Genomic DNA, 24,050 nt, shown 5'->3' with positions numbered 1-24,050 from the left:
AGGAGGAGGAGGAGGAGGAGGAGGAGGAGATTTGAGGAAAAATTACTTCACAGAAAGGGTAGTGGACAAGTGGAATGGGTGGTAGAGGCTAAGACAGTAGAGCAATTTAAACATGCGTGGGATAGACCTAAGGATATCCTTACAAAAAAATAAGGATCAAATAAGGTTTGTGATTTAAAAAAAAAAAAAAAGGGGAAGACTAGATGGGCCAAGTGGTTCTTATCTGCCGTCAAATTCTATGTTTCTAAATTCAGGGCTGTGGAAGGCAGGACTACTACTTGCAAAAACCACTCCTGTCTATGCACACATAAATGTGTATGAAGTAAACATACACTACAAATGCTGCAAGTGGTTTCTAGGTTCGATAGGTTTTAAATAATACCCCTTTCACATCACACAAATAACCCGGTATCAACCTGGCATATTGCTGGGTCAAGACAGGTCAGTGTGTAGTGTGAAAACGCCAAGTCCAAATTCTCAGGTCGCCTGACCCGGTAATTCAACCCGGGTTATAAGCAGTGTTATTCCCGGGTTGAATACCGGGTCAGTTGCTGCGTAAACGGATTCCCGGGTTGATGGGACCCGTTTACTAGATACGGAGAGGCAGCGTGGAGATGAGCTCATCTCCCAGCTCCGCCCTCGCTGCTATGGCAACCGCCCCAACATATTGCTGGGTCGGACAGCCCGGCAAAAGGGGTAGGAGAGTCTCCAATACCGGATCCCACCCAGGAAGGACCCGTTTCCAATTCCCGGGTGGGAAATGGCATTGGAGATGTGAAAGGGGTATAATTGACTTGGGAGGAAGGGGGGTCACAAGCCCAGGTTAGGCACCTAATAAAAATTTGGATGTGAGTTGGCACTTTTAAGTTGCTGCCATTGTCAGGCTCATGACCTGGGGTGGGATTTTGAAGCTGTCCTGTGTAGTTTTGTGGGTTTTTTTTTTTTTTTGTACCTGCACATCATGTAATGTTTGCAAGTCCTACAAAGGTCTGGAATGTTGCCCAAGAGCAGGGTGTGTGTTTTAGAAAAATCCATTTACAGTATCATTAATTTAGGGAAAGAACTGCCTCATATGTAAAGTAATGTTCACGCTAGGCTGTTTTAGCAGGGCGCCGCGCCCTGCCTTTTATTTTTTAGGGCAAAACCTGTCCTACCCTTTCTGTGGCGCCCTGCTAAAACAGCCGCCCGCTTTCTGCCCTCCCAGCGTGTAAATATGCCGTGCGCATGCGCGCGGCATCCATTCATGCTGTGAGAGAGCTAGGGGGAAGCCCAGCACCTCCGTAGGTGCTGGCTACGCCCCCAGCAGTGCGGCCGCCCACGCCCCCTGTCTGTGAGCTGAACCGCCCACTTGTATTACGTTTATTGGCCACGCCCTATTTGCATGGTCACGCCCCTTTTTGGCGCGCAAAGCCGCGTACGCCCCTCACGGACCGGCGCCCTGCTTTGCGCTGCACGTCCCCTAGAGTGAACACTAGTAAAGTATAAAGCACCTCACCAGTGTTTTGTGCATGGCAGACGCCTCTGTCACCCGGTGCGTGCCTCTCAGCAGCCTGTAACTGTTCTGGTCTCAGACTGCTGCCTGTGATTTATTCAACACTCGTGTGTGAACCAGTCCAATAATTCAGCTGAGCTTAGGGGGAGATGTACTAAGTAGTGAAAAGAGTGGAGATGTTGCCCATGGCAACATATCAGCATTGATGTAACATTTATCATTTGCATACTATACTTCTCCATGGGCTCACTAGTCCCCTCTTTTCACTGCTTAGTACATCTACCCCTATGTCTCATAAGTTAGACTTCCCCTGTCCAATAGGAAATGTTCATATAAAAATGAGATTTATGGTAAGAACTTACTGTTGTTAAATCTCTGCGAGGTACACTGGGCTCCACAAGGATTCACATCTGGGTGTAGAGTAGGATCTTGATCTGAGGCACCAACAGGCTCAAAGATTTTAACTGTTCCCAAGATGCACAGCGCCGCCGCCTCTATAACCCCACCTCCATGCACAGGAGCTCAGTTTCGTTAACCAGCCCAATGCAGTAGCAGGTACCAGAGACGACAATGGCTCGTAGCCAAGTACACCACACACTCACCACAGGAGAGGGTGTCAGCAGCTATGCCATACCAACCCAAAGAAGCTAAGTGCGTCATGGTGGGCGCCTTGTGGAGCCCAGTGTACCTCGCAGAAAGAGATTTCTCTGACGTCCTAAGTGGATGCTGGGACTCCGTAAGGACCATGGGGATTAGCGGCTCCGCAGGAGACTGGGCACAACTAAAGAAAGCTTTAGGACTACCTGGTGTGCATTGGCTCCTCCCACCAAGACCCTCCTCCAGACCTCAGTTAGGATACTGTGCCCGGCTGAGCTGGATGCACACTAGGGGCTCTCCTGAGCTCCTAGAAAGAAAGTATATTTAGGTTTTTTATTTTACAGTGAGATCTGCTGGCAACAGACTCACTGCAGCGAGGGACTAAGGGGAGAAGAAGCGAACCTACCTAACTGGTGGTAGCTTGGGCTTCTTAGGCTACTGGACACCATTAGCTCCAGAGGGATCGACCGCATGGAACCGGCCTTGATGTTCGGTCCCGGAGCCGCGCCGCCGGCCCCCTTACAGAGCCAGAAGCATGATGAGTCCGGAAAATCGGCGGCAGAAGACTTCGGTCTTCACCAAGGTGGCGCACAGCACAGCACTGCAGCTGTGCGCCATTGCTCCTCATGTACACCTCACACTCCGGTCACTGATGGGTGCAGGGCGCTGGGGGGGGGCGCCCTGAGGGCAATATAAGACACCTTGGCTGGCAAATCATCACAATATATAGTCCCAGGGCTATATATGTGATAAATTACCCCTGCCAGAATCCATAAAAAAGCGGGAGAAAAGTCAGCCGAAAAAGGGGCGGGGCTTCTCCCTCAGCACACTGGCACCATTTTTTCTTCACAGTGCAGCTGGAAGACAGCTCCCCAGGCTCTCCCCTGTAGTTTTCAGGCTCAAAGGGTTAAAAAGAGAGGGGGGGCACTAAATTTAGGCGCAATATATGTATACAAGCAGCTATTGGGGGAAAAATCACTCAGTTATAGTGTTAATCCCTGCATTATATAGTGCTCTGGTGTGTGCTGGCATACTCTCTCTCTGTCTCCCCAAAGGACTTTGTGGGGTCCTGTCCTCAGTCAGAGCATTCCCTGTGTGTGTGCGGTGTGTCGGTACGGCTGTGTCGACATGTTGGATGAGGAAGGTTACGTGGAGGTGGAGCAGAGGCCGATAAATGGGATGCCGCCCCCTGTGGGGCCGACACCAGAGTGGATGGATAGGTGGAAGGTATTAACCGACAATGTCAACTCCTTACATAGAAGGCTGGATGACGTAAAACAGCTGTGGGACAGCCGGCTTCTCAGCCCGCGCCTGCCCAGGCGTCTCAAAGGCCATCAGGGGCTCAAAAAAGCGCCCGTTACCTCAGATGGCAGACACAGATGTCGACACGGAGTCTGACTCCAGTGTCGGCGAGGTTGAGACATATACACAATCCACTAGGAACATCCGTTACATGATCTCGGCAATGAAAAATGTGTTACGCATTTCTGACATGAACCCAAGTACCACATAAAAGGGGTTTTATTTTTGGGGAGAAAAAGCAGCCAGTGTTTTGTTCCCCCATCAGATGAATGAATGAAGTGTGTAAAGTAGCGTCGGTTCCCCCGATAAGAAACTGGTAATTTCTAAAAAGTTACTGATGGCGTACCCTTTCCCGCCAGAGGATAGGTCACGTTGGGAGATATCCCTTAGGGTGGATAAGGCGCTCACACGTTTGTCAAAAAAGGTGGCACTGCCGTCTTAGGATACGGCCACCTTGAAGGAGCCTGCTGATAAAAAGCAGGAGGCTATCCTGAAGTCTGTATATACACACTCAGGTTATATACTGAGACCTGCAATTGCCTCAGCATAAATAGTGCTGCTGCAGCGTGGTCTGATACCCTGTCAGATAATATTAATACTCTAAGACAGGGATAATAGTTTGCTAACATAGAGCATATCAAAGACGTCGTCTTATATATAAAGGATGCACAGAGGGATATTTGCCGGCTGGCATCCAGAATTAATGCAATGTCCATTCTGCCAGGAGGGTATTAGAAACCCAGCAGTGGACAGGTGATGCTGCCTATAAAAGGCACATGGAGATTATGCCTTAAAAGGGTGAGGAATTGTTTGGGGATGGTCTCTGGGACCTCGTATCCACAGCAACAGCTGGGAAGAAATTTTTTTACCTCAGGTTTCCTCACAGCCTAAGAAAGCACCGTATTTTCAGGTACAGTCCTTTCGGCTTCAGAAAAGCAAGCGGGTCAAAGGCGCTTCCTTTCTGCACAGAGACAAGGGAAGAAGGAAAAAGCTGCACCAGCAGCCAGTTCCTAGGATCAAAAATCTTCCCCCGCTTCCTCTGAGTCCACCGCATGACGCTGGGGCTCCACAGGTGGAGACAGGTGCGGTAGGGGCGCGTCTCGGGAACTTCAGGGACCAGTGGGCTTGCCCACAGGTGGATTCCTAGGTTCTGCAAATAGTATCACAGGGATACAGGCTGGAGTTCGAGGCGACTCCCCCTCGCCGTTACCTCACATCAGCCTTGCCTGCTGCCCTCGGAGAAAGGTAGTACTGGCGGCAATTCACAAGCTGTACTTCCAGCAGGTGAAATCAAGGTACCCCTCCTTCAACAAGGCCGGGGTTACTATTCCAAAATGTTGTGGTACCGAAACCAGACGGTTCGGTGAGACCCATTCTAAAATTGAAAGCCTTGAACACTTATATACGAAGGTTCAAGTTCAAAATGGATTCGCTCGGGGCGATTATTGCAAGCCAGGAGAATTTCATGGTATCACTAGACATCAAGGATGCTTACCTGCATGTCCCTATTTACCCTCTTCACCAGGAGTACCTCAAAATTGTGGTACAGGATTGTCATTACCAATTCCAGACGTTGCCGTTGGTCTGTCCCCGGCACCGAGGTATTTACCAAGGTAATGGCCGAAATAATTATCCCGTACTTGGACGATCTCCTTATAAAGGCGAGGTCCAGGGAGCAGTTGTTCGGCGGAGTAGCACTATCTCAGGAAGTGCTACAACAGCACGGCTGGATTCTGAATATTCCAAAGTCGCAGCTGGTTCCTACGACGCGTCTACTGTTCCTGGGTATGGTTCTGGACACAGAACAGGATAAAAAGGGTTTCTCCCGGAGGAGAAGTCCAAGGAGTTGTCGTCTCTAGACAGAGACCTCCTAATACGTATACAGGTGTCGGTGCATCAATGCACGCAAGCCCTGGGAAGGATGGTAGCTTCTTACGAAGAAATTCCATTCGCCAGGTCCCATGCAAGGATTTTCCAGTGGGATCTGTTGGACATGTGGTCCGGGTCGCATCTTCAGATGCATCGGCGGATAACCCTGTCTCCAAGGGCCAGGGTGTCGCTGTTGTGGTGGCTGCAGAGTGCTCATCTTCTATGGGGCCGCAGATTCGGCATACAGGACTGGGTCCTGGTGACCACGGATGCCAGCCTTCGAGGCTGGGGGGCAGTCACACAGGGAAGAAACTTCCAAGGTTATGGAAAAGTCAGGAGACTTCCCTACACATAAATATTCTGGAACTAAGGGCCATTTACAATGCCCTAAGTCAGGCTAGACCCTGCTTCAACTCCGGCCGGTGCTGATCCAGTCAGACAACATCACGGCGGTCGCTCATGTAAACCGACAGGGCGGCACAAGAAGCAGGATGGCGATGGCAGAAGCCACAAGGATTCTCCGATGGGCGGAAAATCATGTGTTAGCACTGTCAGCAGTGTTCATTCCCGGAGTGGACAACTGAGAAGCAGACTTTCTCAGAAGACACGACCTCCACCCGGGAGAGTGGGGACTTCATCCAGAAGTCTTCCAAATGATTGTACACCGTTGGGAAAGGCCACAGGTGGACATGATGGCGTCCCGCCTCAACTAAAAGTTACAAAGATATTGCGCTAGGTCAAGAACCCTCAGGCGATAGCTGTGGACGCTCTGGTAACACCGTGGGTGTACCAGTCGGTGTATGTGTTCCCTTCTCTGCCTCTCTTACCCAGGGTAATGAGAATAATAAGAAGGAGAGGAGTAAGAACTATACTCATTGTTCCGGGTTGGCCAAGAAGAGCTTGGTAACCAGAACTCCAAGAAATGATCTCAGAGTACCCATGGCCTCTGCCGCTCAGACAGGACCTGCTGCAGCAGGGGGCCTGTCTGTTCCAAGACGTACCGCGGCTGCGTTGGACGGCATGGCGGTTGAACGCCGGATCCTGAAGGAAAAGGGAATTCCGGAGGAAGTTATCTCTACGCTATTTAAAGCTAGGAAAAAAGTGAACGCAAACCATTATCACCGCATATGGCGGAAATATGTTGCGTACTGTGAGGCCAGGAAGGCCCCAAAGGAGAAATTTCAGCTAGGTCGATTTCTGCACTTCCTACAGTCAGAGGTGACTATGGGCCTAAAATTGGGTTCCATTAAGGTCCAGATTTCGGCTCTATCGATTTTCTTCCAAAATGGAACTGGCTTCACTGCCTGAAGTTCAGACTTTTGTTAAGGGAGTGCTGCATAGTCAGCCCCCGTTTGTGCCTCCAGTGGCACCGTGGGATCTCAACGTGGTGTTGGATTTCCTGAAGCCGCATTGGGTTGAGCCACTTAAATCCGTGGAGCTATAATACCTCACGTGGAAAGTGGTCATTCTGTGGGCCTTGGCCAGGCGTGTATCAGAATTGGCGGTTTTGTCATACAAAAGCCCTTATCTGTATTTTATATGGATAAGGCGGAATTGAGGACTCGTTCCCAATTCCTTCCTAAGGTGGTATCAGTTTTTCATGTGAACCAACCTATTGTGGTGCCTGCGGCTACTTGGGACTTGGAGGATTCCAAGTTACTGGACGTAGTCAGGGCCCTGAAAAGTATATGTTTCCAGGACAGCTGGAGTCAGGAAGACTGACTCGCTATTTATCCTGTATGCACCCAACAAGCTGAGTGCTCCTGCTTCTAAGCAGACGATTGCTCGCTGGATCTGTAGCACGATTCAACTTGCACATTCTGCGGCTGGACTGCCGCACCCTAAATCTGTAAAAGCCCATTCCACGAGGAAAGTGGGCTCTTCTTGGGCGGCTGCCCGAGGGGTCTCGGCTTTACAACTTTGCCGAGCTGTTACTTGGTCGGGTTAAAACATTTTTGTAAGAGTCTACAAGTTTGATACCCTGGCTGAGGAGGACCTAGAGTTGCTCATTCGGTGCTGCAGAGTCATCCGCACTCTCCCGCCCGTTTGGGAGCTTTGGTATAATCCCCATGGTCCTTACGGAGTCCCAGCATCCACTTAGGACGTCAGAGAAAATAAGATTTTACTCACCGGTAAATCTATTTCTCGTAGTCCGTAGTGGATCCTGGGCGCCCATCCCAAGTGCGGATTGTCTGCAATACTTGTTTATAGTTATTGCCTAACTAAAGAGTTATTGTTGAGCCATCTGTTGAGAGGCTCAGTTATATTTCATACTGTTAACTGGGTATAGTATCACGAGTTATACGGTGTGATTGGTGTGGCTGGTATGAGTCTTACCCGGGATTCAAAATCCTTCCTTATTGTGTCAGCTCTTCCGGGCACAGTATCCTAACTGAGGTCTGGAGGAGGGTCTTGGTGGGAGGAGCCAGTGCACACCAGGTAGTCCTAAAGCTTTCTTTAGTTGTGCCCAGTCTCCTGCGGAGCCGCTAATCCCCATGGTCCTTACGGAGTCCCAGCATCCACTACGGACTACGAGAAATAGATTTACCGGTGAGTAAAATCTTATTTTAACAACGGTAAGTTCTTACCATAAATCTCGTTTTCTGCTGCGGGGTACACTGGGCTCCACAAGGATTCACATCGGGGATGTCCTAAAGCAGTTGCTTATGGGAGGGGACGCACTGTAGTGGGCACAAGAGCCTGGCGTCCAAAGGAAGCATCCTGGGAGGCGGAAGTATCGAAGGCATAGAACCTAATGAACGTGTTCCCTGAGGACCACGTAGCCGCCTTGCACAATTGTTCAAGGGTCGCACAATGGTGGGCCGCCCAAGAAGGTCCAACCGACTGAGTAGAATGGGCTTTGATGTTAGCAGTAACCGGACGACCAGCCTGTACATAAGCATGTGCAATCACCATTCTAATCCATCAGGCCAGAGTCTGCTTGGAAGCAGGCCAGCCACGTTTCTCTTTCACATAGATACAGAGAACCCGTACCACATCCAAAGACCGCTCTTTGGCAGACAACTCAGGAGAATTAAAGGCCGGAACCACAATCTCCTGGTTAAGGTGGAAGGATGACACCACCTTAGGCAAATAACCTGGCCATGTTCTAAGAACCGCCCGGTCACGGTGAAAAATCAAATAGGGAGACTTATAGGCTAAAGCACCCAAGTCCGAGACCCTTCTAGCTGAAGCAATAGCCAGCAAGAATAACACCTTAAGGGAAAGCCACTTAAGGTCAGCATAGGTAAGAGGCTCAAACGGAGACTCTTGTAAGGCCTCCAAAACCACTGACCGATCCCAAGTTGCCACAGGTGGTACATAAGGAGGCAGAATCCACAACACACCCTGAGTGAATGTATGGACATCAGGTAGGGTAGCAATCTTTCTCTGAAACCAAACCGACAAGGCAGAGATGTGAACCTTGAGAGAGGCCAGACGCAGGCCTAAGTCCAGGCCCTGTTGTAGAAAGGCCAATAGTTTGGCCGTACTAAACTTGAAAACGTCATGATTGTGAGACGCACACCAAGTAAAGTAAGCATTCCAGACCCTATGGTAGATCCGAGCAGAAGCCGGCTTACGGGCCTTTAACATAGTTTGAACGACCGCCTCAGAAAAACCCTTGGCCCTCAGGACGGAAGCTTCAAGAGCCAAGCCGTCAAAGCCAGACGGGCCAAATCCTGGTAAACACAAGGCCCCTGAACGAGGAGGTCTGGTCGTTGTGGAAATAGATGGGGACGATCCAACGAGAGGCCCTGTAGATCGGAGAACCAGTGCTGGCCTGGGCCACGCTGGAGTGACCAAAAGTAGGTTTCCTCCTTCTTGCTTGAACTTCCGTATTACACTAGGCAGGAGTGACACTGGAGGGAACACATACGGCAGCTGAAAGTTCCACGGGATTGACAGAGCATCCACGAACGCCGCTTGAGGACCCCTTGTCCTTGCTCCGAAGACTGGAACCTTGTGATTGTGTCGAGACGCCATCAGGTCCACATCTGGGAGGCCCCACTTGTCCACGAGAAGTTGAAACACCTCTGGATGTAGGCTCCATTCTCCGGCGTGTACGTCCTGACGACTGAGATAGTCCGCTTCCCAGTTCAGAACTCCCAGAATGAACACTGCTAATATGGCCAGCAGATGGCGTTCTGCCCACTGAAGAATCCTTGATACTTCCCTCATTGCCATGCGGCTTCGAGTGCCACCTTGATGATTGATGTACGCCACCATGGTGGCGTTGTCCGATTGTACTTGAACAGGTCTGTTCTGTATGAGATGCTGAGCCATTGTCAACGCATTGAACACTGCCCGCAGTTCCAGAATGTTTATCGGGAGTAGCGACTACTCCTTGGTCCACCGACCCTGGAGAGAGTGTTGTTCCAACACTGCGCCCAAACTTCTCAGACTGGCATCCGACGTCAGCAGGACCCAGTCGGATATCCAGAAGGGACGGCCTCTGCTCAATCGTTGGTCCTGAAGCCTCCAGCTCAGTGACAGGCGGACCTCCGGAGATCGGGAGATCATGTGAGATCTGATCTGGTGAGGCAGGCCGTACCACTTGGACAGAATCAACTTCTGCAGAGGGCGAGAATGGAATTGAGCATACTCCACCATGTCGAAAACAGCCGACACCATGAGACCTAGCACTTGCATCGCCGAATGAATTGACACTTGCGGACGGGATAGGAAGCATCAGATCTTGTCCTGAAGTTTCAGGACTTTCTCCTGAGACAAGAACAACTGCTGGTTGTGAGTGTCCAATAACGCTCCCAGGTGTACCATGCTGCGAGCAGGAACCAGGGAGGATTTCTTCCAGTTGATCAGCCACCCGTGGGCTTTCATGCACTGGACCGTCAGATCGAGATGACACAGGAGAAATTCTGGGGAATTCACCAGGATCAACAAATCGCCCAGGTATGCTAGTATCCTGACCCCTTGACGGCGAAGTGAAGCCGTCATGACCGCCATTACTTTGGTGAAAACTCGGGGAGCCGTTGTCAAACCAAAGGGTAACGCCTGAAATTGGTAATAAAGGTTGCCCATTGTGAACCTCAGGTGCTGCTGATAAGACACTGCAATGGGAATATGCAGGTAGGCATCCTGTATGTCCAGGGAGACCATATAGTCCCCAGGCTCCAAGGCCAGAACAATAGAGCGCAACTTGGAGACCCGCACACACTTGTTCAAGGACTTCAGATTGAGAATGGGCCGCGAAGACCCGTTCGGCTTCGGGACTAGAAACAGCGGTGAATAGTACCCCTTGCCTCTCTGAGCCAGAGGCACCTATACTACCACTCCTGTGGTCAGGAGGGAATGTACCACTGAATGCAGAGTGTTTGCTTTTGCCGGGTCTAGAGGAACATCTGTCAGGCAAAATCGATGAGGGGGACGATTCTTGAAAAGTACGGCGTGACCTCGAGTGACGACTTCCCTTACCAAGGTATCTGAAGTGATCCTCAACCATTCCTGGACAAAACCTAGAAGTCGGCCCCCAGGAGTTAGCTTTGGGTACCTGGAGGACGAAAGGGCCGAGGGAAAGTACTTTTAACCTTCTGTGCGGAAGGAGCCGTACTAGGTAGGCAAGCTGTTTTAGCAGTAGCCAGATCAGCCACAATCTTAATGAGGTCTTCTCCAAAGAGAATGTTTCCCTTGAAAGGAAGCACCTCCATTGTTTTCTTGGAATCCATATCCACCAACCAGGATCTCAACTAAAGGATACGTCTGGCCAAGACGGATGTAGTAGCAGCCTTTGCTGCCAGTGCCCCAGCATCGGAGGCCGCCTCCTTAAGGTACAGAGAAGCCGTGGTAATATATGAGAGACATTGTCGAGCATGCTCAGAAGCGTTGGAATGCAGTTCCGCCTCAAGCTCCTGAGCCCACACCTCAACATCTTCAGCAGCCCATGTCGCTGCAATGGTTGGCCTATGCACAGCCCCAATTAGGGTGTAAATCACTTTCAAACAACCCCCCACACGTCTATCCGTCGGTTCCTTCAGAGAAGTGACGGTAGTAACTGGCAGAGCAGAGGAAACTACCATGCGCGCCACATGAGAATCAACGAGTGGAGGAGTTTCCCAATTTTTGCATACCTCCACAGAGAGAGGATAGCGAGCCAACAGTCTATTATTCGGTGTGAATTTTGTCCCCGGATTTTTCCAGGAGTCCTGACGTATGTCAACCAGGTGTTCAGAATGAGGTAAAACTTGTTTAACCACCACCTTACCTATCTGATTTCTCAGAGACAACCTCAGGCTCAGGATCATCAGACACTTGAAGAATGAGCCTAATTGCCTCAATCAAATCTGGGACATCCACCATTGATTTCTTTTCCCCATCAGAAACATCTGAGTCAGTGTCTGTGGGATCAGTATATGCCCCATTCATCTCAGAGGACGTGTCTGGGATAGCAGTGGATTGGGAGGAGGTAATAGCCCGTTTAGAAGACGACTTAGTCTTAGGCGGGCGAGAGTGACATTTACATTTGGACAATGACCGGTTCAAATGCTGTAACTGAGTGGAGATTTGATCTGTCCATGGTGGATTAATAGCAGGGACCATAAACTGCTGCATTGGCACAGGTGGTCCCACAGGGAGCGCCAATTTAGTTACAAGAATGTTTAACAGTGTGGAAAAGGTAGCCCAAGGTGGATCCTGTGATGCCCCAGGTGCTACAGACCCACTGGGGGGGGGGTAAAGAACCCCTTGAACCTGAACTCTCAGCTGCCATATTATCCTCCATCACGTCTGCGGCCTTACTACCACGCAATGTGGGAGAAACCCCAGCGTCGTTGCCACGTGTAGCTGACATAATAATGTGTACAGTATCGGGCAACCTGGTACAAGTTTAAGCAGCGATATACCTAGCAAGAACTCCCAGGAAAGTGTGACTATGACAGCACAACCGGGAGTTCAAGAGATTATATATATATATATATATATATATATAGTGCCTATAAATCACAAGTAAAAATACACAGCAAGTACAACTTGTGATACAAATCCTATATCATACAGAAAAAACCTGATACACTTAGCCCCCTCAGGTATAGCAATATAGGAATAGCCCACTGAAATACCCTTAAATAAGGCAGCCACGCAGCAGCTACATGCACACACACGTATATAGGGGGTCATTCCGAGTTGTTCGCTCGTTGCCGATTTTCGCTATACTGCGATTAGTCGCTTACTGCGCATGCGCAAGGTTCGCAGAGCGCATGCGCTTAGTTATTGTACACAAAAGTTAGGTATTTTACTCACGGCCTAACAAGGATTTTTCATCGTTCTGGTGATCGTAGTGTGATTGACAGGAAGTGGGTGTTTCTGGGCGGAAACTGGCCGTTTTCTGGGAGTGTGCGAAAAAACGCTGGCGTTTCTGGGAAAAACGCGGGAGTGTCTGAAGAAACGGGGGAGTGTCTGGGCGAACGCTGGCTGTGTTTGTGATGTCAAACCAGGAACGAAACTGACTGAACTGATCGCAATGTAGGAGTAAGTCTGGAGCTACTCAGAAACTGCTAAGAAATTTCTATTCGCAATTCTGCTAATCTTTCGTTCGCAATTCTGCTAAGCTAAGATACACTCCCAGAGGGTGGCGGCTTAGCGTGTGCAATGCTGCTAAAAGCAGCTAGCGAGCGAACAACTCGGAATGAGGGCCATAGTCACAAGCGTACCATGCAGAAATTATGCACCATAAAACTGCACTGGATTAGCAATACAAAGTAATACTCAGTATGGCTATATGTGTCGACAATAGATACAACAAAGCACAGTGGGTACTGGATGTATATCACAGGGTGTTTGTACCACACAACCCTGACTGTATGCACTCTTCCTTAACTAACACTGTCCCAGTGACAGGTAAAATACTTAAGTGTCCTGTATGAAGCACAGCACTGGCAATCAGGCGGCTCTGCAGAGGAGGATTTGCCCCAGCATTCCCAGGAACAGCTCAGCTCTGTCTGTGATGGCTTCTGACCAGGAGTGAAGGAGAGAAACGCAGCTCCAGGGCGGGAACATTTGCAGAAATGGCGCCCTGGAGCTGGGGGAGGGGCTACAGGTCAGGCCTACACCCCCTGCTGGCATCCCCACCGGGATTTACACAAAAAAAGCCCCCAGACCTGTGCCCTGGTGCTAAGTGGAGCAGCTGCCCAATAACTGTCTTCGCCAGCGCGCGCGTGGCCCGTCTTCCACGGCCGTGCTGGATCGCGGTAAAGTGCGGCCAAAGAGATCCCTTACCTCCCCCTTCCTGTGGCCCCATGATCCGGGAGGACAGCGGCGTGTGTGTGTGACTGAAGTTTTGGAAGGAACCGGAGCCTCCGCAACAGTGACCTGGCAACCAGGGCACGGGAGTATACAGCGCTGCTGGGGTTGATGGAGCTGCAGTCAGAAAAGTCTAAGAGACTTTGTCTGCTGCAGCCCTGAAGTCTTGTAAGAAGAATCTTCTGTTCTTTTCTTTCAAATAAAGCTATCAATAGGCTGCCTACGGCAGCCCTCCTGTTAAGTGCCTGCTTACTGCATGGCATCAACTTACAAACTGAGTTCCTGTGCACGGAGGCGGGGTTATAGAGGAGGCGGCGCTGTGCATCTTGGGAACAGTCAAAAGCTTTGAGCCTTTTGCTGCCTCGGATCAAGATCCTTCTCTACACCCCGATGTGAATCCTTGTGGAGCTTAGTGTAGCCTGCAGCAGAAAATTGTATATCTAGCGATATTTGACACAAGGTGCCCCGGTATGTATGAAAGCAGATGTAAAGAAATATCACTTTTCTCTACGGTATCCGCAAACATAACTATTTTGGCATCACCATACTATTGGGTGGTGATGGAAAATGATCTAGCTATATTAAAAAATAAGCACACATTTGCTTAGCATTTTTTCACATATCAGCAGGTAATATAGGTGTACATACCTGCGGCAGCTGCTGGGCTTCAGACTGCTCATGTGAGATTTCACAATGGTTGCAAGATCTCGTGTATGCCCAGTGGAGTCATCTGGATTGTAAGACACAGCGCATCAGCACTAGGCTGATCCTCTGTGACGCTGGCAGGGATCCTCACTCCCCCACAACAGCGGCTGAGATGTTAACACATCTTGTTAGTATGCTTGCTGCTTTGCTTTGGTAAAGAGGTGAAGCAGGAAGAGCTATAGCGGCAGTGCCACTGTAATACACCTAGCCCAAGTGTACGACTGCTGGATATTAGAGACTTTAGAAGATAAAGTGAAAATTAGTAATATATCAAGTAATAATATAGCTGTTTATCAATAGTAATTAGCTGGCATGTCCTAAGAGCAAACATCTCCTGTGACTTAAGGGCCCTACACACTATGCGATCCGCCGCCGAGCTGCCCAAAGGCGGATACGGCCGACCCGGAGGCAGGGGGGGGGCAGTGGCGGGGGAAGTGAAGTTTCTCCATAGCAGTGCAGGCAAATATGGACGAGATCGTCCATATAGGCCTGCATGCACAGGCGACGGAGCACCAACGATGAACGAGCGCGGGGCCGCACATCGTTCATTGCTGGTGCCTCCACACTGAAAGATATGAAAGGTATCTCGTTCATTAATGAACGAGATCGTTCAGATCTTTCAGTAATATTGCCCAGTGTGTAGGGCCTATTACACTGTTTAAGCTAGGTACATACTATCCAATTGTTGGTCATTATTGGGACAATAATAAGAATTTACTTACCGATAATTCTATTTCTCGGAGTCCGTAGTGGATGCTGGGGTTCCTGAAAGGACCATGGGGAATAGCGGCTCCGCAGGAGACAGGGCACAAAAAGTAAAGCTTTAGGATCAGGTGGTGTGCACTGGCTCCTCCCCCTATGACCCTCCTCCAAGCCTCAGTTAGGTACTGTGCCCGGACGAGCGTACACAATAAGGAAGGATTTATGAATCCCGGGTAAGACTCATACCAGCCACACCAATCACACTGTACAACCTGTGATCTGAACCCAGTTAACAGTATGATAACAGCGGAGCCTCTGAAAAGATGGCTCACAACAATAATAACCCGATTTTTGTAACTATGTACAAGTAATGCAGATAATCCGCACTTGGGATGGGCGCCCAGCATCCACTACGGACTCCGAGAAATAGAATTATCGGTAAGTAAATTCTTATTTTCTCTATCGTCCTAGTGGATGCTGGGGTTCCTGAAAGGACCATGGGGATTATACCAAAGCTCCCAAACGGGCGGGAGAGTGCGGATGACTCTGCAGCACCGAATGAGAGAACTCCAGGTCCTCCTTAGCCAGGGTATCAAATTTGTAGGATTTTACAAACGTGTTTGCCCCTGACTAAATAGCCGCTCGGCAAAGTTGTAAAGCCGAGACCCCTCGGGCAGCCGCCCAAGATGAGCCCACCTTCCTTGTGGAATGGGCATTTACATATTTTGGCTGTGGCAGGCCTGCCACAGAATGTGCAAGCTGAATTGTATTACACATCCAACTAGCAAAAGTCTGCTTAAAAGCAAGAGCACCCAGTTTGTTGGGTGCATACAGGATAACAGCAAGTCAGTTTTCCTGACTCCAGCCGTCCTGGAACCTATATTTTCCAGGGCCCTGACCACATCTAGCAACTTGGAGTCCTCCAAGTCCCTAGTAGGCGCAAGACACCACAATAAGCTGGTTCAGGTGAAACACTGACACCACCTTAGGGAGAGAACTGGGGACGAGTCCGCAGCTCTGCCCTGTCCGAATGGACAAACAGATATGGGCTTTTTTGAGAAAAAAAACACCAATTTGACACTCGCCTGGTCCAGGCCAGGTCCAAGAGCATGTTCACTTTTCATGTGAGATGCTTCAAATCCACAGATTTGACTGGTTTTAAACCAATGTGTTTTGAGGAATCCCAGAACTACGTTGAGATCCCACAGTGCCACTGGAGGCACAAAAGGGGGTTGTATATGTAATACTCCCTTGACAAACTTCTGGACTTCAGGAACTGAAGCCAATTCTTTCTGGAAGAAAAATCGACAGGGCCGAAATTTGAACCTTAATGGACCCCAATTTGAGGCCCATAGACACTCCTGTTTGCAAGAAATGCAGGATTCGACCGAGTTGAAATTTCTTCGTGGGGCCTTCCTGGCCTCACACCACGCAACATATTTTCGCCACATGTGGTGATAATGTTGTGCGGTCACCTCCTTTCTGGCTTTGACCAGGGTAGGAATGACCTCTTCCTGAATGCCTTTTCCCTTAGGATCCGGCGTTCCACCGCCATGCCGTCAAACGCAACTGCGGTAAGTCTTGGAACAGACATGGTACTTGCTGAAACAAGTCCCTTCTTAGCGGCAGAGGCCATAAGTCCTCTGTGAGCATCTCTTGAAGTTCCGGGTACCAAGTCCTTCTTGGCCAATCCGGAGCCATGAGTATAGTTCTTACTCCTCTACGTCTTATAATTCTCAGTACCTTAGGTATGAAAAGCAGAGGATGGAACACATACCCGACTGGTACACCCACGGTGTTACCAGAACGTCCACAGCTATTGCCTGAGGGTCTCTTAACCTGGCGCAATACCTGTCCCGTTTTTTGTTCAGACGGGACGCCATCATGTCCACCTTTGGTAATTCCCAACGGTTTACAATTATGTGGAAAACTTCCCCATGAAGTTCCCACTCTGCCGGGTGGAGGTCGTGCCTACTGAGGAAGTCTGCTTCCCAGTTTCCATTCCCGGAATGAAACACTGCTGACAGTGCTATCACATGATTTTCCGCCCAGCGAAAAGTCCTTGCAGTTTTTGCCACTGCCCTCCTGCTTCTTGTGCCGCCCTGTCTATTTACGTGGGCGACTGCCGTGATGTTTTATCCCACTGGATCAATACCGGCTGACCTTGAAGCAGAGGTCTTGCTAAGCTTAGAGCATTATAAATTTACCCTTAGCTATATTTATGTGGAGAAAAATCTCCAGATTTGATCACACTCCCTGGAAATTTTTTCCTTGTGTGACTGCTCCCCAGCCTCTCGGGCTGGCCTCCGTGGTCACCAACATCCAAAACTGAATGCCGAATCTGCGGCCCTCTAGAAGATGAGCACTCTGTAACCACCACAGGAGAGACACCCTTGTCCTTGGATATAGGGTTATCCGCTGATGCATCTGAAGATGCGATCCGGACCATTTGTCCAGCAGATCCCACTGAAAAGTTCTTGCATGAAATCTGCCGACTGGAATTGCTTCGAAGGAAGTCACCATTTTTTTTTTACCATGGCCCTTGTGCAATGATGCACTGATTTTAGGAGGTTCCTGACTAGCTCGGATAACTCCCTGGCTTTCTCTTCCGGGAGAAACACCTTTTTCTGGACTGTGTCCAGAATCATCCCTAAGCACAGGAGACTTGTTGTCGGGATCAGCTGCGATTTTGGAATATTTAGAATCCACCCCTGCTGTTGTAACAGTATCCGAGATAGTGCTACTCCGACTTCCAACTGTTCCCTGGACTTTGCCCTTATCAGGAGATCGTCCAAGTAAGGGATAATTAAGACGCCTTTTCTTCGAAGAAGAACCATCATTTCGGCCATTACCTTGGTAAAGACCCGGGGTGCCGTAGACAATCCAAACGGCAGCGTCTGAAACTGATAGTGACAGTTCTGTACCACGAACCTGAGGTACCCTTAGTGATAAGGGCAAATTTGGGACATGGAGGTAAGCATCCCTGATGTCTCGGGACACCAGATAGTCCCCTTCTTCCCGGTTCGTTATCACTGCTCTGAGTGACTCCATCTTGATTTGAACCTTTGTAAGTGTTCAAATTTTTTTAGATTTAGAATAGGTCTCACCTAGCCTTCTGGCTTCAGTACCACAATATAGTGTGGAATAATACCCCCTTTTCTTGTTGTAGGAGGGGTAATTTAATTATCACCTGCTGGGAATACAGCTCGTGAATTTTTTCCCATACTGCCTCCTTGTCGGAGGGAGACCTTGGTAAAGCAGACTTCAGGAGCCTGCGCAGGGGAAACGTCTCGACATTCCAAACTGTACCCCTGGGATACTACTTGTAGGATCCAGGGGTCCTGTACGGTCTCAGCGTCATGCTGAGAGCTTGTCAGAAGCGGTGGAACGCTTCTGTTCCTGGGAATGGGCTGCCTGCTGCAGTCTTCTTCCCTTTCCTCTATCCCTGGGCAGATATGACTCTTATAGGGACGAAAGGACTGAAGCTGAAAAGACGGTGTCTTTTTCTGCAGAGATGTGACTTAGGGTAAAAACGGTGGATTTTCCAGCAGTTGCCGTGGCCACCAGGTCCGATGGACCGACCCCAAATAACTCCTCTTCCTTTATACGGCAATACACCTTTGTGCCGTTTGGAATCTGCATCACCTGACCACTGTCGTGTCCATAAACATCTTCTGGCAGATATGGACATCGCACTTACTCTTGATGCCAGAGTGCAAATATCCCTCTGTGCATCTCGCATATATAGAAATACATCCTTTAAATGCTCTATAGTCAATAAAATACTGTCCCTGTCAAGGGTATCAATATTTTTAGTCAGGGAATCCGACCAAGCCACCCCAGCTCTGCACATCCAGGCTGAGGCGATCGCTGGTCGCAGTATAACACCAGTATGTGTGCATATACTTTTTATGATATTTTTCCAGCCTCCTGTCAGCTGGCTCCTTGAGGACGGCCCTATCTATAGACGGTACCGCCACTTGTTCTGATAAGCGTGTGAGCGCCTTATCCACCCTAAGGGGTGTTTCCCAACGCGCCCTAACTTCTGGCGGGAAAGGGTATACCGCCCATATTTTCTATCGGGGGGAACCCACGCATCATCACACACTTCATTTAATTTATCTGATTCAGGAAAAACTACGGTAGTTTTTTCACATCCCACATAATACCCTCTTTTGTGGTACTTGTAGTATCAGAAATATGTAACACCTCCTTCATTGCCCTTAACGTGTGGCCCTAATAAGGAATACGTTTGTTTATTCACCGTCGACACTGGATTCAGTGTCCCTGTCTGTGTCTGTGTCGACCGACTAAAGTAAACGGGCGTTTTAAAACCCCTGACGGTGTTTTTGAGACGTCTGGACCGGTACTAATTGTTTGTCGGCCGTCTCATGTCGTCAACCGACCTTGGCGCGTGTTGACATTATCACGTAATTCCCTAAATAAGCCATCCATTCCGGTGTCGACTCCCTAGAGAGTGACATCACCATTACAGGCAATTGCTCCGCCTCCTCACCAACATCGTCCTCATACATGTCGACACACACGTACCGACACACAGCACACAGACAGGGAATGCTCTGATAGAGGACAGGACCTACTAGCCCTTTGGAGAGACAGAGGGAGAGTTTGCCAGCACACACCAAAAACGCTATAATTATATAGGGACAACCTTATATAAGTGTTTTCCCTTATAGCATCTTTTTTATATATTTCTAACGCCAAATTAGTGCCCCCCCTCTCTGTTTTAACCCTGTTTCTGTAGTGCAGTGCAGGGGAGAGCCTGGGAGCCTTCCCTCCAGCCTTTCTGTGAGGGAAAATGGCGCTGTGTGCTGAGGAGATAGGCCCCGCCCCTTTTTCGGCGGCCTCGTCTCCCGCTCTTAACGGATTCTGGCAGGGGTTAAATATCTCCATATAGCCCCCGGAGGCTATATGTGAGGTATTTTTAGCCAAAAAAGGTTTTCATTTGCCTCCCAGGGCGCCCCCCTCCCAGCACCCTCAGTGACTGCCGTGTGAAGTGTGCTGAGAGGAAAATGGCGCACAGCTGCAGTGCTGTGCGCTACCTTAAGAAGACTGAGGAGTCTTCTGCCGCCGATTCTGGACCTCTTCTCGTTTCAGCATCTGCAAGGGGGCCGGCGGCGAGGCTCCGGTGACCATCCAGGCTGTACCTGTGATCGTCCCTCTGGAGCTAATGTCCAGTAGCCAAGAAGCCAATCCATCCTGCACGCAGGTGAGTTCACTTCTTCTCCCCTAAGTCCCTCGTTGCAGTGATCCTGTTGCCAGCAGGACTCACTGTAAAATAAAAAACCTAAGCTAAACTTTTCTAAGCAGCTCTTTAGGAGAGCCACCTAGATTGCACCCTTCTCGGCCGGGCACAAAAATCTAACTGAGGCTTGGAGGAGGGTCATAGGGGGAGGAGCCAGTGCACACCACCTGATCCTAAAGCTTTACTTTTTGTGCCCTGTCTCCTGCGGAGCCGCTATTCCCCATGGTCCTTTCAGGAACCCCAGCATCCACTAGGACGATAGAGAAAATTGGATAGTATGTATGCATGAGTATAAAGCTGGGTACACAGTAGACAATGCGCCCGATTCCAACACATCGTTCACGATATCGTCTAATGTGTATACACTATGTCACTGACAACGCATGTCTTCAGCAACACCCGTTGGACGTGCATGCATGGCCCAATCACCAGCAAGGGCCATGCTGCCGTATGCACCATGGCCCCTGCCATCGTTTGCGCTGCCAGCACCCCGCCGGGCTCAGTCGCTGACAATAGCCCTGGGTACACACTATCATCTAGTCTGTACCCAGCTTTAGTGTTTGAAGCCAATAAACTGCTTCAAACTAGAGATGTGCGGGTTCGGTTTTACTCGGTTCTCAAAACGGCATCTTATTGGCTCACGGATGTCTCGTGTTTTGGATAGCCAATAAGATGCCGTTTAGAGAACCGAGTAAATCCGAGTAAAACCCGAACCCGCTCATCTCTACTTCAAACACACCTACAGTGAAAAAATTGGGGGAACAAGATGAGAGTGTGATACACACGCTGTATCGTTCCAGTCCTGATCCCATTCTAGAGATGGAGAGTACACACCAAGCAAGAAATTGTTCAGTATGTTAACTTAGTCAGATTGGCGGAACCCGTGGAATAGTGTTTACCTAGCTTAAGCCAGGTATACACTACCTGATAACTGCTGCCAATCCGAGGGATATCAGATCAGTCTGCACCCATACACAGAGCAAGAAATCTCTACAACAGGATCAGGAATGATATAGTGTGCAGCGGGTGGTGTGTTGCAGGAGACATTGAAGCGGTTTCAGATAACGCTCCTGCATACACACTACAATTATCAGAACAAACAGCACAATAATTGGATAGTGTGTACCTGGCTTAAGAAAAAGTTCACACGAGAAAGGTAGTGAAGTAAACCTAATTTATTAGTTATAAGAGAAAAGTGGGTTGAATGATATAAAATTGTAAAGGTTATTTATATATTAAGCTTCCGCTCCTTAGAAGCTTATATTTTCTGCAGGGGTTCTTTTCACCAGGTTGTATGAAGCACCTACATGGAGAGCAAGGAGGTCATCCCACCTCTCTTGTGTAAGGACATCAAGCATCCTATCCTTTGGGGGCTTCCGCCCTACAGAGGAAGCATTGTACATGTGCTGTAAATCTTAAATGGATCGTTTAAAGGTATCCCTTTGAATGAGCTGAACTTGCTATGTCATATTGCTCAAGTCCCCATCAGCTCTAAATATGAAGTTGCTTATCATGCTAGAGTCAGATAAGATATAATATCAATAAAGGAGCTTAAAATGGTTATTTTAGAACTATACATGGTTGGTAGTTGTCACGATCCGGGTATCTGGACGCCATTACTTACCCTTCAGATGCCTCCTAAGGCTGGCTCAGCGCTCCAGGACCGGATCCCATCTGTTATCCTGATGTTTACATTCCTGCATCCTCTCCTGTCTCTCTGAGACGCGGTCACAGTAAACGCCATATTACATCTGGCATGGCGTCTCCCGCGGCCTCCGCCGCCGTCCCTGAGTTTCTGCATGCAAAGTGTCAGAGTGGCGATTAAGTCAGCCGTGGCCTCCGCTGTGCCCGCGTGGTTTGGATGTGCATTCATCAGTCTGGCGTCTCCTGTCTCCTGTGGCCGGCGCCGCCATTGCTGCTTCAATTCTCACATGGATTACAAACCAAACTTCCCTCCAAGTGTCTGCATGGGCGCAGCCATCTTGGATTTTGTCATCTGATCATTTCCACCAATCTGCTGTCTGTATTGTTGATTTGCATAATTGCCTAGCCAACCCCTTCCTTGCTGCAGGTATAAGTAAGCTATGCCTGAGCAAGGAAGGCGTCAGTGCTTTGGTTGTCTAACCTAGTTCCAGTTGGTCTCTCTCCTGTGGTTGTCTTCCAGGTTCCAGCTCCTGTCTCCAGACTTCTGCTATAGAGACCCGCACCAGCATTCCATCTGCGGTGTAGCCTGACTCTCCGATCCATTCTGGACTCACCTGTTTCCAGTTATCAATCACCTGCTTCCAGCCCAGCTTCCAGCAGTGTACAGCTTCTCTTAAAGGGCCGGTGTCCTTTCTGCAGTTTACCACTCTCCACCGGTATTATTATTTCACCGCTCTCAAACTCCAAACTTCATTATCAATAACCTGCTTCCAGCCCAGCTTCCAGCAGTGTACAGCTTCTCTTAAAGGGCCGGTGTCCTTTCTGCAGTTTACCACTCTCCACCGGTATTATTATTTCACCGCTCTCAAACTCCAAACTTCATTATTATTTCATCGCTCTCAAGTTCGTTTATTATTTAACTGGTTCCAGCCAGTATCCACTCCGTACCAACAACAGTCTGGTTCCAGCCAGTATCCACAGCAGCCGTTTTACCTTCAGCAGCCCAGCCTTTCCTGGAACACCAGCTGGTACAATCCTGGGTTCTCTCCATTGCTACAGTCAGGCCTGGTAAGGATTTTCCAACTAGAAGATTATAAGAACTGTCTCACACTACCAGTGCCTGTGGCCCTTGCCACCCTGTAGTACCCAGGAATTGTATTTATCCTCTGTTGACTTTTATGTTTCCTTTACTGCTGCTGTGTTACGGAGTTTGTCATAATAAACATCATTGACTTTTATCCTGGTTGTCGTGGTCACGCCTTCGGGCAGTTATTCTACATGTTACTTACATGTCTAGGGGTCTGATACAACCTTCCAGGTTCCGTTACATCTCAGCCCCTACAACTGAGGCTGCCTCCCGTCAGCTCAGGCCCTCAGTTGTGACAGTAGTCAATACTTGGGCACAATCCTGAAGGTAAGTATTAGGGTAAGGATAAGGGTACTTATCAAAATGTGCTGGGATTCTGACATTGACATCCTGACTAGAGAGGCCAATCCGAGCCATTTTTTTTCAATCCCAGGTATCAGGTTGTTTCCTGTGTCAACGCCCCCACCTATCCACATAACTCACCACCATGGTACCTGGGAGGGAGGGTGGATAAATTCCTCCTGTTCGGTCAAGTCTGTGCTGCGTGTGGTGGGCAGCTGGCTGCGCAGCATGACCTCTGACTTCAAGTCACGCTACTAAAGGGGAGCTAGTCCGTACGGCAGGCTGCGCAGCGTGACCTCTGACTTCACATCACGCAGGGGGAGCCAGGCAGCGTCTGAGCCTCCTGAGGATGCTCAATGTTGCCTGGCATAAAAAAATGAAAGCCAGCCTGATTATAAAATCCCTGGGATTGGATCTTCTAATCCCTGGGATTGAATCCCGGACGATTTTTGTCCTAAATTCTGGGATCCAGCCGATCCCGAGATTGGCCACGCTAATACTGTCAGAATCCCGTACCCAACCCCTCAAAATACCACCAAGGAAAATGTACAGATATATAAAGGACATTTTTTGCATTCAACTACAAATCATCCCTCTAAAATTTCACCTTTGAACTTTTCAGGTAAAAGTTTAATTGCAAACCCACTTCATGAATGGTGTGAGTAAGGGCAACTTGCTCCCCGTTTTCTGCAAGTGTTGTGTGTGATGGGTTATTTTATCTTAGGTTACCTCCAGTTCAGTAACTTTATTTGGAACATTTGTTTTTTAAACGACAACACGAATGTGAACCA

This window comes from Pseudophryne corroboree, chromosome 6, assembly GCF_028390025.1.
Source record: "Pseudophryne corroboree isolate aPseCor3 chromosome 6, aPseCor3.hap2, whole genome shotgun sequence".
NCBI classification, from domain to species: Eukaryota; Metazoa; Chordata; class Amphibia; order Anura; family Myobatrachidae; genus Pseudophryne; species Pseudophryne corroboree.
The sequence above is the reverse complement of the archived record's forward strand: the minus strand, read 5'-3'. Positions refer to the sequence as shown.